The 15,468-nt window shown below is 32.7% G+C and overlaps 1 long non-coding RNA gene and 1 pseudogene across 3 annotated transcripts; both read left to right on the plus strand.

The window, feature by feature from the left end:
- Nucleotides 1–816: 816 nt before the first annotated feature.
- LOC146908218 (soyasapogenol B glucuronide galactosyltransferase pseudogene) lies at nucleotides 817–2,810 on the plus strand (annotated as a pseudogene). Its single transcript, XR_015019700.1, has one exon. The product of XR_015019700.1 is annotated as a soyasapogenol B glucuronide galactosyltransferase pseudogene (transcript).
- A 2,823-nt stretch (nucleotides 2,811–5,633) lies between these two features.
- Nucleotides 5,634–9,462, plus strand: LOC146908219 (uncharacterized). Of its 2 annotated transcripts, none has more exons than XR_015018859.1 (5): nucleotides 5,634–5,902; nucleotides 5,983–6,098; nucleotides 7,238–7,323; nucleotides 7,598–7,654; nucleotides 9,259–9,462. It is a non-coding gene; the product is annotated as an uncharacterized LOC146908219 (long non-coding RNA). The 2 variants fall into 2 exon arrangements; XR_015018858.1 differs by having other exon boundaries at nucleotides 5,983–6,093.
- Nucleotides 9,463–15,468: the final 6,006 nt, after the last annotated feature.

Below are 15,468 nucleotides of genomic sequence, written 5' to 3' on the forward strand. Positions count from 1 at the left end.
TATCCGTACCTAACACGTATCGGTCATTTTTTTTCTCAACAAAATAAATATCAATTGCCCGATACTCATATAGTTTGATACATTTTTTAAAGGATAAAGAAAAAAAAAAACTAGACATATACTCATACCATAATTGTTATACTTTTATTTTAATATTTGAATTTACTCTTATGTTTGTTACTTTATTCCTTAGTTTTTTTGTGGGTTACGAACCTAATAGGATTACAAAACCATTCATGCACATCATTCTTTCTTCACTCGACATCACTCTCTCTATCTATCTATCTATCTATCTATCTCTCTCCCCCATTCCCTCTCAACCCCCAGGTTGTGCTTTCTTAAGAATCACAGGGCTAATTTGGCATTCAGAGGGCACATGAAACACTCCCAGAGGTGCCTGCGTGTTATTTTGCGTGTCGGGGGCACCAGGCACAAGCTTAGGGGGTGCATCAGTGTATTTTCTTGCGCGTAATCGCCTGTTTTTTGTCCTTTGGGTGTTTTCTTTCATATAACTTATCTTGGGACTTGGAACATAATTTCTCCTGCTTGTGATGTCATTAGGCTCTCGTATGTATGGATAACTTTGAAAGCGAGGAATAACAGAATCTTCAACCATGAGGAATAAACAATTCAGTAGCTTTTGGACAAAACACGTAAATTTTTGTGGAAAAGAAATATAAGATGCACTTCATGATACTCGTGAGCCTTGCCTCTCGCGAGATAAATTGGTGGATGGAATTATTTTTGTTTTTTTTTAATTTGTAGTGAATGTCAAGTGGTTATAAATTAAAGCGTATATTCTTCACTACACATGAAAGTGTTTTTTTAATTCGTGCTACCTTTGTCTGGATCTATTATACTTTAGGAAGGAAAGATTGTTTATGGTACCTAACCTTAAATGGGACGTAAGAGGCTGATACCAAATGCTTATTATATATAAGCAAATGAAACTGATGTACCTAATGCTTGTCCATTGGTACCTACCCTTAAATATCAACTTTCTTAGTAATAGAACCAAGCAACAATGGATTCTCAATCTCCACAATCCCATAACCAACCTCATGTAGTTTTTCTTCCATATCCATCTGCTGGCCATATGAACCCTATGATTGACACTGCAAGACTATTTGCTAAACATGGTGTTAATGTTACCATTATCACTACACATGCTAATGCTTCAAGGTTCCAAAAATCTATAGATAGTGACACCAGTTTAGGATACTCCATCAAAACTCAGCTTCTTCAGTTCCCTTCAGCCCAAGTTGGTCTACCTGACGGTGTTGAAAACTCGAATGATGCCACTTCCCGTGAAATGCTTAGTAAAGTCACTCGTGGAGTATGGATGCTCCGAGATTCTATTGAAGTTTTATTTCACGAACTTCAACCAGATTGTATAGTGACAGATATGAAGTATCCTTGGACTGTAGAATCAGCTGCAAAACTAAACATTCCAAGGATTTACTTTTGCAGCTCAAGCTACTTCTCCGAATGCGCAATTTATTTTGTTAGAAAATATAAACCCCATTATAATTTAGTTTCCGATACACAGAAATTTACAATTCCTTGTTTACCTCATACAATTGAGATGACCCGTCTGCAACTTTGTGATTGGGAATTGGAAAACAATGCAATGAAGGCCATTTTTGAACCAATGTATGAATCAGCGGAAAGAAGCTATGGGTCACTATACAACAGTTTTCATGAACTTGAAAGTGATTATGATAAACTTTGTAAAACTACAATTGGAACCAAATCATGGAGTGTCGGACCAGTTTCAGCTTGGGCTAACAAGGATGATGAAAGAAAAGCCAGTAGGGGACACATGGAGAAAAGCTTAGGAAAACATACAGAATTGCTAAATTGGCTAAACTCGAAGCAAAATGACTCTGTATTGTATGTATGTTTTGGCAGCTTTACTAGGCTTCCTCATGCTCAGCTTGTAGAAATTGCAAATGGGCTTGAAAATTCAGGTCATAATTTTATCTGGGTTATAAAAAAAGATGATAAAGATGACAATGGAGAATGTTTTTTGCAAGAATTTGAGGAAAGAATTAAAGAAAGCAACAAGGGCTATATTATATGGAATTGGGCACCGCAACTTCTGATATTGGATCACCCTGCAACAGGAGGAATTGTGACTCATTGTGGTTGGAACTCAACTCTAGAAAGCTTAAATGCTGGTTTGCCAATGATCACATGGCCAGTGTTTGCTGAGCAATTTTACAATGAGAAGTTGCTTGTTGATGTTTTGAAGATAGGGGTCCCAGTAGGAGCAAAAGAAAATAAGTTATGGATTAATATTAGTGAAGAGGAAGTAGTGAGAAGGGAAGAAATTGCGATGGCTGTTAAGATTTTGATGGGAAGTAGCCAAGAGAGCAAAGAAATGAGGATGAGAGCAAAGAAACTTGGCGATGCAGCCAAGAGGACGATAGAGGAAGGTGGAGATTCTTACAACAACTTGATTCACTTGACTGATGAGCTGAAATCATTGAAGAAATCTAAAGCGCTTGGTGAAAAAGCAGATTAGACAATTCAAATGAAGATGTTATAATCTTGGTGTTTCATAAGGTGTAGCTGATGAAACACCATCCAATTATTTTTCTCTAGCTATTTCTTGCTGCTATCTGTAATTCAATAAGATGAAGCAACATCAGATCATTGTTGTGCGCTGTAAAAACATCGATTCTAAATGTTATTAGAGATATAGTTTAGTTATAAGTAGTATTAGTCCTATAGTAGTATATATAGTTGTAACCACCCCATTAGTGGGATACTTTTCACTCATTTTTAATATCACTCTTTACTATCAATACAATAGTTTCATATCTTTTCTCTCCTACATCCATGGATGCCATGTTTCCTAACATGGTATCAGAGCAAATATGGTATCCACCTTGAACAATTTTTCCGTTGCATTTTCTCGAAAAAAATTCAATTTTCTCGTTCTATTTTCCTTTTCTTCCTCACTCTGATTTTCCCTTTCTCGCTTCATTTTCTTAATTTTCCTTCTTTCATTTCTCGTGAAATCATCTAATCTTTCGTGTCCGATTCAGTTCGATTCTTTCGACATTAGTTCTTGATTTTCCATTCTTCTCTTTCTACTTCGATCAATTCCAATTTGCGTTTCTGTTTTCCTCACGATTTGGTTCTCTTCATCTTCTTAATCCCAATTTCTAGGGTTCAATTTCTGTGTTGATTTCTTCTTTGAGTTGGTTACGAGTTCTATTTTCCAATTCGAGTTAGTTATAAGTTACGTTTCAATCAACGATACTATATGTTTCCTTCATTTGATGGAGATCATCATTTTCCTGTTCCTATCTTGATTAATGTCGTGTTTCACTCTGCGATTTATCATCCTTTTTGATTCATGATTCTGAGTAACTTCTCAAATTTTGGTTGAACAAATTTGAGTTACTTCTGCAATCCAAAGGTTTTGAAGAATCACCGATTTTGCTCGGAGTTTGGTGCTTTTCGCTTCAGATTCGCTTGTGTGTTTTGTTGGTGGAGTGCACGTTGCAGATTCTAGTTGCGGTAATCTTCTTGTCTACTTTAATCATTCATTTTCTTAAGATACCTTGTTTATTAAGTTTGAGTTGAAGTTGTACAAGAGTCTATCATCTGTTTTGGGTTGTTGTTCTTTACACATATGGCTTGTTTTTGGTGTGAGGCAATATTGTGCTCTCAAGGTGTTTGTGGAAAGTTTTCATTGAAGCAATTTGTTGTTGGGCTCCGTTCGACGACGGTGGTGGTTAGTGCGACTTCACTTGTGAGTTTCTACTTGGATTTGATGCATTGGTATGGTATTCTTCCTGTTTGTAGAATGAGTTTTGTTCTACTTGTATTCCAAAGGAAGTTTAATTGTTTGCTTTGTTGCTGATCACTGTGAGTTACGCTCTTGTTCAATTAATTCTTGCTCCTGAATTTGTTGTGAGGCTTGTGCTTGTTCTTTTCTGCACACATTCAGAGTTGTTGGAATTTAGTGGTGTATTGAACACACATGTACTCTGTTGGAGAGATTATTTGGGGTTTAGTTCTGAAATATGGTTATGTTGCTGCTGATTGTGCTTGAGTTTGCACATGAATTTTTTTTCTTCCATTAGGCTGTTATACACTCCAGATAGTGTTGTGATGTCATCTCTATTTCACTTCAGTGGCATGATTTGGAATATGGAATGTTAACTTTGGTTTTGGATTAGAGTTGGTTCTAGATTTATGCAAAGCTATATTGCTGCTATGTTCATTCACTCTACTAAATTGTGAGTTTAACTCATTGTTGACGATGCAATGGTTTTCTATTTTGGACAAGGCTGCACTGTCACTTTTTTTGTTTGTCTACAATTGTGGATATTGTGAAGATAGAGATGGGTTTTTAGTTGAAAGCCTTTGATTGATTTCCATTTATTTCTTCCTGGATCGTTCATGAAGTTTTTCCTACTACTCGTTTGTTCATTGACTATTTACTATTGGAGTTTGGTACCTATTTGTTATCTCTCTGTTCTGTGCTACTTTTGATTGCATTATGCAAGTGGCAGCACCCTTTGAAGAGAAAATTTGGTTGTCAAATTTTGGGCAGTCCTTTTATAGGTTGCATTTGTTCTTTTTGTCTCGGCTCGGCATTGGAGGGCATCTCTTTTTATATCTCTTGGAACCTTGGTCTTGTTGCTTCATGGTACCTTTGGTGTGAAGTTTGTTCAACATATGACCTCCTTCCATTGTAGTTTTTGGCGCTTCCTTGCACTTCTTTTTCTTTTGGATATCATCATTGATTTTGGATATCCTTGTTCTTCTTGTCTTGTGCTTCTATCTTGAGTGATTGAGAACTCTTGATGGTTAAGCGTTGTGCCTTTTAAGGCTTTGTTGATGTTTGCTTCTACTAGATTGTGGTTAAGCGTTGATTTGTTGCTGCTTTCTCCAAGCGGTTAAACCTTGAGATGTGGTTTTCTCTTGTTGGATAAGCATTTGGTTGTTGATATGGTTTTCTTCCTGTTATTTCTTTTGTTCGATGTACTTTTGTATTTCTCATCCCAAGTTGGAAGTGTTGTGAAACCTTCCAACTTGCGGGGGACTATTAGAGATATAGTTTAGTTATAAGTAGTATTAGTCCTATAGTAGTATATATAGTTGTAATCACCCCATTAGTGGGATACTTTTCACTCATTTGTAATATCACTCTTTACAATCAATACAATAGTTTCATAGTTTTTCCCTCCTTCATGCATGGATGCTATGTTTCCTAACAATTGTCTTTGGTGGGTGTTCTAAACATTAAAATTTCAGTTTGCATTGAGTATTGCACTGTTATAATTATTGAAATTTTCATTTAATAATTGAAATTTAATTGTAGTTTTCATTAACCAATACACTACAAGAAAACTGCAGTTTAGCTTCAGAAATTTTAGCATCATACCATTTTGGATGCTAATAGCGTCTATTTAGCATCCACAAATTTTGATGCAAATGCATATTTTTCAATTCATTGTTTATATGCAATTTAGCTTCAGTTAGTTAGACGCTATTTATTGATGCTAATATTTTTTAATTTAATTATTCAATTAGCATCCACAAATTTAGATGCTATTTTTTTTTTAATTTTTAATTTTACTACTAGTTCCCAAATGTTAACCTAATTTTCCACAACACCAATCGTTTCACAAAACACATTCACTTTCTAAAGTATAAACTCGAATGCTTCATTATCATATCGATCCTAAAATTCTTCACATAATCATTCATAGCAAATCCTCCACAAAATCGTTCTCTTCCGGTGTTAACCTAATAGATCTCGAAATCGTTCCAGCCAAATCATAAACATTCACAAATTTTCCCAAAATCTCAATGGTTCCCAATCATAACACAATCGATCCAAAACTATCAAGGTTCCCATCGTTCCCAATCTGTGAAGGTTTGCTGCTTCGCTCTCCCTCAAGATGGATCCCAAATTCAGTTCTCAATCGTTTACTGATTCGTTCAAAATCTGTGAAGGTTTTGTGCTCGATCTCGCTCAAGATCGTTTTATGATTGCTGCTTCGCTATCGTTCCGTTATTGCAGTTCCAATCGTCTCAGATCTCGCCGTTTGCAGCTTCGCTTGTTCTGTTTAGTATCTACCTTTTCTCCCTCAACTCCTCTGTTCTCTTCTATTATGGTTCTTAATTTTATTATGTTTCTTTTCGTTAGATCTTAGTGTTTGTTGTTTCTGAAGATCTTTGATTTTTTAGGACATTTTGTTTGTTGTGTATGGTTTATGATGGTATCTTATGGTTTCTAGGAATGGGGTTGGGTTTGTGGTTTGTGATTTTTTAGGGGATTTTGTGGTTTGGTTTCTGATGTGATATGGTAGGATGTTGTGTTAAGGATAGTATGCTATGTATATTTGTTTAACAATATGCTATGTTTTAGAAAATCATTTGTGCATCCAAAGAGAAGAACTAGCTAAAGATAATAATCTAAACTAGCTAATGAATGGTAGAAAAGAACAAGAAGTTAAAGAATTAACTAAGTACCTCCTCCTAGCATGATAATAAAAAAGATCGGAATGGAGCCAATCAAGTATTCCAACATCGTGGTGAGATTGCTAGCAATTGTGATATCAGAAACTAAATGGTGATAATGTTAAGCAAATTAGGAGGCACATTATATATAGCATGAATGTGTATGGAATTTAAAAAATTCCATAGAGTTGATCACTTTTCTTAATTATATGGAATTGGTATATTAAGAAAATTGTTGATGTCTTTCCTCGGGGGAAGCGTGTATCACTAATACGAGACAAATTAGTATAATGAGTCAAGATGACATGACTTTCTTAAACACTCAATTTGGCCGTCTACCATGTCCCGCATGTGAATGCTGCAATGAATAATGGATAATTTTTACTGAGTTTGGTTGTGATAATGCTAATGAGTTTAATTGTGATGATTGATTGTGTTTTTTGGTTGTGAGTGTAACTTTGATGACCTGGCTTCTACGAGTAAAGTGAAATACTATATGAATTATGGAGATTTTGACGGTTCCATTCGACATAGTAATGTTACTTGTTATTGGAGATTTTAAGTTGTAATGTTGTTGAAAATTTGAGTTATGTGTTATGACTTATGAGCATGTTGGAACACTTCATGATTAAATAACAGTTAAAATAAAATATCTGTAATTCCTTTTACATAGGCCTGACACCTTGACTTTTTGAATTTTTATCTTTCCTTTGGATAGTGTATCTTAATCCTATTTCATTTTACATAGGCATGTGATACCTTTACTTATGGAGGCTCCACTTCACTGATCAATGCTTATTCTATAGACCAGTTCAGTCGTGCTCTCTGTTAAAGGTATGTTTATGTTTCTTGACCTGAATTGTTCTTTCTTCTGCTTCTGATTAAAATACAACTTTGTTGTACTCTTCCCATTTTCTTTTGGCTTGATGTATACACATGATTATGCCTTACCGCGGTTAGTGTGGATGGTAGTGGAGTTATGTGAGAGAATTAACCATAATAGGCGATAACCTTGCGGCCATATATGAATTAACTTTATTTGTATCTTCTAGTAGTAATATTTAAGTTTTTTTTTGTTGTTGAACGATTCATGCTTTTACATTTTCAGATTACTATCGAAGAATGGTCATGGTTGTTCTTACACAAGGATTTTCAGATTGCGGAGGTCAGTTTATTTTTGTTTATTTCCAAATATACATTTGTACGTTCTGCCTATAATTTTGAATCTGGACAGTTTATTCTTCTTGCAATTTTGGATATAGTTTTGACAGTCTTGCCTATAGTTTTGAATCTGGACAGTTTTGCCTATATCAAATAGATATTTGAACTTTAAGTTTATGCTATAAAACATTATTTTTTTACAGTTTTTAGATACAACATTCAACTATGTGAACCTATCATTGTTTTACTTATCTGAATGAAGTTTACACTATTTTGCTTGGCTTATCTTTTCCCATTAGAAGTCTGTGAATTCATAACTTAATTTTGAACTCACTGTTATTACTATGCAGCTTAGTAGCTTCCTAATTAGTTTGTTATAATTTTGACTTTACTGTTATGACTAAGCAGATTACTTCTCTCTGTCTCTGAAAGTAATATCAATCAAATTTTGCAATCCTTGTACCTATTTAAAGGGGCATATATATGCTAGTGTAATTGATAAAAACTCCACTAGCGCTAGAAAACTATTACTGCCATGGCTTGCAACAAGCTTTAATGAAATGGAAGAAGATGTTAAATTATCCTAGGATTTCTGGAATATATTTCTTTCTTAGTTCACCCATGGATTTACTTCTCATTGATACTTTCTGGACAGTTCACTACTAGAATAATTACTTTGTGCAATGCCTTCGCAATTTCAGTTTCCGTTCAATTAAATTGATAGTTTCTGGACAGTTCCCCAATAGAATAATTATTTTGTAGGATAACCTAATTCTGTACAGAGCTTTAATTGTTCATCTTGCTTGAATTGTTCTTTTAATTTTTCATATTGTGGGTGTGATTAAAAATGTTGGAGTTATCATCTTGAAACTTATCTATATGGTGTGGATTATTAAATGATGATTTGAACTTTTGGCAGCACATTATATAACTAGAAAAATGGCAAGATAAACTTGTTAATGTAATTATGATCAGGAATTCGTGTCAAGGAGTTGGTTTATTTTAAGTTATGTAATGATGCATACCCTTGTGTGACAAACACATGTTATATGAGCATTCACTTATATGGTTTACTCACTTCCATATTGAGAGGTGCATTTCATTAGTCATGAGTTTATTTCTTTTCTTACTTAACTAATGAAACAAATTGTGAGAAATCTACATAATATTTTCCAGAAAATTTGGGACATAATAGCATAGGAAGAATAATTGGTCGTTCACTCTTATTCTCATATGCTTCTCTTCACGAATATTCTTCTTTATGGTTTTGAATTGGAACTGGCTCACCTGAAGAAACGATAATGTCCATGGTCCTATTCACGAATATTCTTGTTCAAGGATTTTACCCCGTTTTTCTTTTTCTTGTACAGATTATTGAGTAAAAAATGCATTAATTTTCTGTGAAATGAAATACCATGGTACATAATTTAAGATTATGAAAATCTGCTGACCCTCGATATTTGCAAATTTACCATGTCACATTCTGGTATTTGCATCCTGCATTGTAATTTGAGACTACATGCATGTTCTTTTTGGAATAGGCATGAAAACTGCAGTATACATGTGCTTGGTGATTTGTTTCTATAATAAGTTGTGTTTTTTTACCAGGATAACTATCAAGAGCGTCTGACTAAGCTAACAAAGATTGATAAGCACTCTGCTGGTGATACGCAAGAGGTGGACGGAGAGACAAGACTTCGATTATGGGTAGATGTTCTTTATACTAATTTGATGGATTATGTTTAGTTTCTACTAATTTTATGGTTAAGACTTCATTATGTGCGTTATTTATAATTGGATGTCTTAGTTTCATGTCTTAATTTTAATTTCTATAATATTATATTATTAAGTCATAAATATTATTTTGCAAGTCTGATTAGGGGTAGTTAACCAACAAAAAATAGTCAGTCATATGTATCCAGGATAATTAGTGTACGTGAACTAAATTTATATGCATACACTAATTTTAGCATCCACAATTTCGAACTCTAATTTTGACAGAATTTAGTTTTTTCAATTTGATCTTAGCATCCACATATGCTAATGCTAAATTTTGCCTAACTTTTAGCGTCCACTTTTATAGATGCTAAGTAGCGTCTGCATAATATGCACTTTTAAAATGCCTTTAGCTTCAATTTTAGCGTCCATTTTTGTAGATGCTATTTTAGCGTCAGTTGGATGCTAGTGTTTAGCATCCAAGCTTTTACTGTCGTCAATTTTTTGGACTCTATACTGATGCTAAAAGGTTGTTAGCATCCACAATTAGCCTTTTAGCATCCATTTTTCTGCTGAATCTAAAACACCATTTTCTTGTAGTGATAAACTATATGATGGTTGCAAAAACTTCACATGCATAATTAAAATATGTTGAAAAGAAACTATATGTCTTGAATGTACTAAAGACTACAGCTATGTTGCTACTTATTGCAACTGCTACATTAAATAAAAATCATACCTTAAATAAAAATCTTTTAGGCATACTACATTAATTTAATTATTAAAAAATACTACATTATTAAATTGTTTTCTATTACAAAATATTAAATTTTCAATTTGTTCTATCTTAGTATCACAATAAAGCCATGTATGACAACTTTAACATCCCAGTACTTAGCATAGTTTACATCTTATTTTAGATAGTGACATGCATCAGCAAACTTATATTATTCATTTCATTATCTTAAAACTTAGTTACCTACCACATATGTTGAATTCATTGGGTTCAATTTTCAGCATTATAATAAATTCATTGTTTACTTTGTGTTTACATTTTATTTCTGTGTTTTGGTCTAATGGCTATTTTTCGAATATTAGATCAGCAACTCCAACTCCATCAAAGTAGAGCATGAAAGTGGAATTGGAAATGGAGAGATAGTTTGAGATACAATGGAAGATGAGAAGCATATGATATGATAGGTCGAGGATAAACACAAGAAGTAGGAAACATATTTGATTAATATTTTGCCATTTTCTTAGATAGTATTTTGTTAATTATTTTGAAATAACTTCAATTAAATAATCCAACAAATGAAATAGATGTTCATCTTAAAACCCTACCCTAATAGGGTTTAGTTACTCATGGTAACTAATGACAAATTACAAAAGAAATAAAACATACCCTAGAGACTTAGAGTGCGGAAAGAGACATCTCCCTTAAATCTATTAGCGATTGCCTTCCTCTTGAACCGTTTCGTTTTGAATGAAAAATTATGAATCAGAGCAGTTGTATTTATAGCTTCATTTCCACATGGGCTTGGGCCTAAGAACTAGGCTTTTCCACTTAAAAGTAGCAAAAATCCGTTATTTCTCGAAGTCAACATACTTGGAGCGCTTGTGTTAAATGCCTGCGGTGCATAGGTACTAATTTGGCATACCCAGGGCACACGAAACACTCCCAGGGGCGCCTGAGTGTTATTTTGCATCCCGAGGGCGCATCAGTATTTTTCTTGCGCGTAATCGCCTGTTTTTGTGTCCTTTAGGTGTTTTCTTCCATATAACTTGTCTTGGGACTTGGAACAGAATTTCTCCCGCTTGTGATGTCATTAGAGTCCTATTGAATCTTCATTAATTATCTTCCTGAATCTTCTCAAATCTTGAAGATGTTTTTTTTTTTGAACAAAAAATCTTGAAGATGTTTTGATTTCCCGATTTGCAAGATTTCTTTTTGAATTACATCAAAAACACTAGAATTGTTGTTTCGAGAAAACTAGAATTACATGACTCAAAATGAAAACATTACAAAATATCCTGAAAACCGTAGACAATTGCTCTAAAACTCCTTTATCTTGGATCAAAATTAACTAAAAATGACTGAAAAATATGCTAAGAATAACGTAAGATGACCTGTCATCAAAGTATTAGACCCCACATTTCCTACGTCGTGGGACTCTTATGCAAGTTTACAAGTAGACAAATTAAGGAGCATTGACATGCTACTGGAATAGTCATGAGATGCCTTAAAAAGACTATGACTCTATGATTAAATTATCAGAAGTATCCTATTGTACTTGAATGGTATAATGATGAAGAATGGGACACCTTTTAAGATTATTCCTAAGTGACTAGTGTCTATACATTGAGTATCAATGGAGGAGATGTTTCTTTCAAAAATAAGAAACAGACAATATTGATTTAGTCCACTATGGAATGAGTCTGAGATGAGAGCACTAGAGAAAACTAGTGAAGAAGCAAGTTGGTAAGTATTTGAACCGTCATAATATTCCTAAAAGCCTAGAAGCCCTCCAGGAGGCCTCTGAAGCCCTTAAGAAGGTTCTAAGGCCTCCGAAGAAACTTTAGGTCCTTCAAAAGGGCTCGGGCGCCCTCCAAAAGGGATCCCAAGCCCGGCGAGCTCGCTTAAGAGCATCTCCTTACGAAACTTCTAGAAACTGCCTATTAAGTCCTTAAAATACACAAATACCCCTGTTGCTTGAGAACCAAGCAACCAAAGCCCAAGCCCATAGCAGGCTATAAATACTACTCTTGAGAGCACTCTCAAGTCATCTAATCATCAGTCTAAACCCTAGCACACGATTCTTAACCCTAGAATCCTTACCGTACTTTTTGCAAGTACAGTATTGTTACTAAATTGAGAATTGTGATAGTATTACAACTATTACAAAATTGAGAATTGTTACTAAAATGGTAAGAGACAACAACTAAGGCACAACCTCAGAACAATTAGAGAGCTAGATACTTTCCAAAGGAACGATTAAAGTAGATCAAATATTTGATAATGAAAACTTAGTAGATCATTTGACGATAGGATTAACTAGAAAGAAAGACCTAACCATATCTAATAGGATGAGACTAAATCCTACATATCACGAGTGATGGTAACCCGACCTAATTGACTAGAGATCCTAAGAAATAGGTTCAATGGGTAATAACATATCATGGAGTGATAGAACATGTTATGATAAAACTAAATAAGCATGATTCATGCAGCAATATGAGGATGAGATAACAGAAACTCTTAATGAGATCTATACTCTATGTGGAGTAGAGTACATATCTATAGGAGTAATCTTGATAGACTTAGCTATATGAATGTGGAATTAAGTCTGGTTTCAATGGGATTTTGAGGCATATAATACCTATTGCATTCTTCAAACTGGGATAAATGCGCACGACCATAAAAGTACGAGTTTTTAGAATACAACTTAGGAAAAGGTTGTGTGCGGGTTCTACGTATGAGATTGAAGTTGGAAGGAAACTATTGCAATGTTAGAATATTAAACACAAGGTCATGAGAATTTGAGCTAGTGTTATGTGAATTAAAAAAATATATCAGACTGGGGAGGTCAAACATAAAATATAACACACACAATAGTAGTGTTTATATTATAGTATTTAATTTTTCAAGTACCCAATAATGATAAAAACAATAGTAATTGTTATTTTTTATTCGTGCATATCATCACTTGAGTATCCTATCTTTCCTCCATTCTTATCCAATCAGTTTGTTTCCTCCACTTTTGTGGATTAATTTGTTTTTAATCTTAGCCACATGAGTCCATGAAGTGATCATATTGTTGTCGCAAATTTTGCTAAATTTGCTACAAAATCTATACATAAATAAAGGACTATACTCAGTTCAAAAAATGCAAAGAATTTTATTGAGTTATCAAGAACTCTTTCTCTCTTCTTTATATTTCTTCTCAATGCATTTCTGAGCCTAATCTCCCCTTTCTTTTATGTCCATTTGAAATTAAGAATGTTCTTAAGACCATAGTCTCTTTTAATAATCTCTTTTAGGTATAATGTCCCTTCAAACATAAGAATAGTCTTAATAGCATAGTCCTTTTGATAATTTATGTCCCTCCAAAATAAAGCAAATATAAAACAAATATAATATAAATTCTTTTTTTTGAAGGAGAATATAATATAAATTCTTATCCTTTTAAATAATGCCAACAATATAACATTCATATATGCAAATTTTGTTTAATGAAAAAGACGGCACAAAACCAAACCATCTTTATATAATACAAAAGCATACATCTATAAGCGATAGTACACGTGGCATCTTCTTGCTCTTCATCTCATTTAATGCTTTTCTATCAACCAATCAAAATGGATATTGAATCATTTATTTTTCTATTAGCCAATCAAGATGCACGATGACTCATTTATTTTTCATAAGCCAATCAAAATTGATTATGACATATTTTTTCCCTATATATAGAGACAATTTGTTTTTCATTATTTTCATCTACATCTTCCTCCCATAAAAAATCATTGTTTTCAACCCCATTCTCTTTTCTTTTATTTGTTTATTTCTTATTTTTTATTGTTTGTTTAACATTTATTATTCTTATGTTACCTTTTATCGTGATTTCTTATGTTGCTATTTTCTATTCATATTCTCTTTTAAACTTTTCTTTTGGTGTTTGTTTCTATATTCTTTGTTTTTGACCGAATCTCTATTCATGTTTCTATTTTCTTTTGTATATAAAAAAATTGTTTTTATGGCTCCTTTGATTTAGTTAAAACAGACAACAACAAAACTAATATTTTATAATTAAAAAAAGTAGATATTTGAGTAGACAAAGTTAATTAATTGATGTGCATATAAATAAAAAAACAAAAACAAAACCTTGCGTAGTGTATAGTGTTTTTGATTTTTTTTAGTTTTATTTCCTTCATCCTTATGAAATATTTAAATGAATTCATGCTATTATTAAAAATAATATTCTAATTAAATATTATTATATTATTATATTTTTTTAGAGAAAAAATATTAATGTTTTATTCAACGCCATATCTTTGTATTCATTTTTTTTAAGGAGCATTCATTCTATTATTAAAACTTATAATCACAAATGCTTTAAAACCGACTCCGAATTTAATTCTTTCCACAATATTTGTTCCATCCTTGACTTCTACCGAAAAAAGTTCTTTCAAAACACTTCTACGAACTTGAAAAATTTAAATTGATTGATTTTAAAATAAATATGAAAACCATGTATTTTGGCTCAAGTTGTTTATGAACTCCATCAAATAATTTATTTTGGGAGAACCCGAATTTTAGTTAATTCACGGTTGAACTCTTCTCTTAGGAACCATAGGGTTAAGAAAAAAAAATATAAAGACACATAAATACCCATTATTATTATTTTAGGGAATAAATGTTCATTATCATTTTTCCTAAAAATAATCATACAATATACAACAATATAATTTCCACTAAACGGACTTTATTACTTTTCTAAGAATAATGAGATTGAATATGTCATCATATTTTTACACCTATTCCTTTTTTTAAAATGATATTGCATAGGTTTGTACTACATACAAATTTGATTCTATTTAATGGTGTTCAATTTTAAAGTTATGGGACTATATTGAAGTTTAAATTTAATTAGAGGGCCAAAGTGACATTTAAGCCAAAGAAAAAAAATTAACAATATGGAAAAATCATATAATTATAGAAATAGTAATAACAACAACATTTAAAAGGAGAATTGAATGATATTATTAGTATTAATATTTGCTATCACGTTTATTTTTTAAATATGGTAACATGACTTTGATTTTTTTATAATTTAATAAAATTACTAATAGTAGCATTACCAATGAAGGTAGACTCAATTGGTAAATAATTGACTTAACTGCAAGGTAATTGATTCAACTTATGGTGCCTGAGCGAGGACTTCTTTAGTGAATGATTTACAACTTTAAACCATGAGATTTGTTCTGACCTGATGAGCTTCCGAAGCCTAACTCATCTAAACATTTTGTCATTTTTTTGAAATTTAAAAATAAAATTAAAATTGAAAAATCTCAACTTTTTGATTCAAAATGAAAGCCTAAATTTTA

Source organism: Medicago sativa, chromosome 7 (genome assembly GCF_051527215.1).
Source record: "Medicago sativa cultivar Bolivia chromosome 7, Bolivia_mono, whole genome shotgun sequence".
Lineage (NCBI taxonomy): Eukaryota > Viridiplantae > Streptophyta > Magnoliopsida > Fabales > Fabaceae > Medicago > Medicago sativa.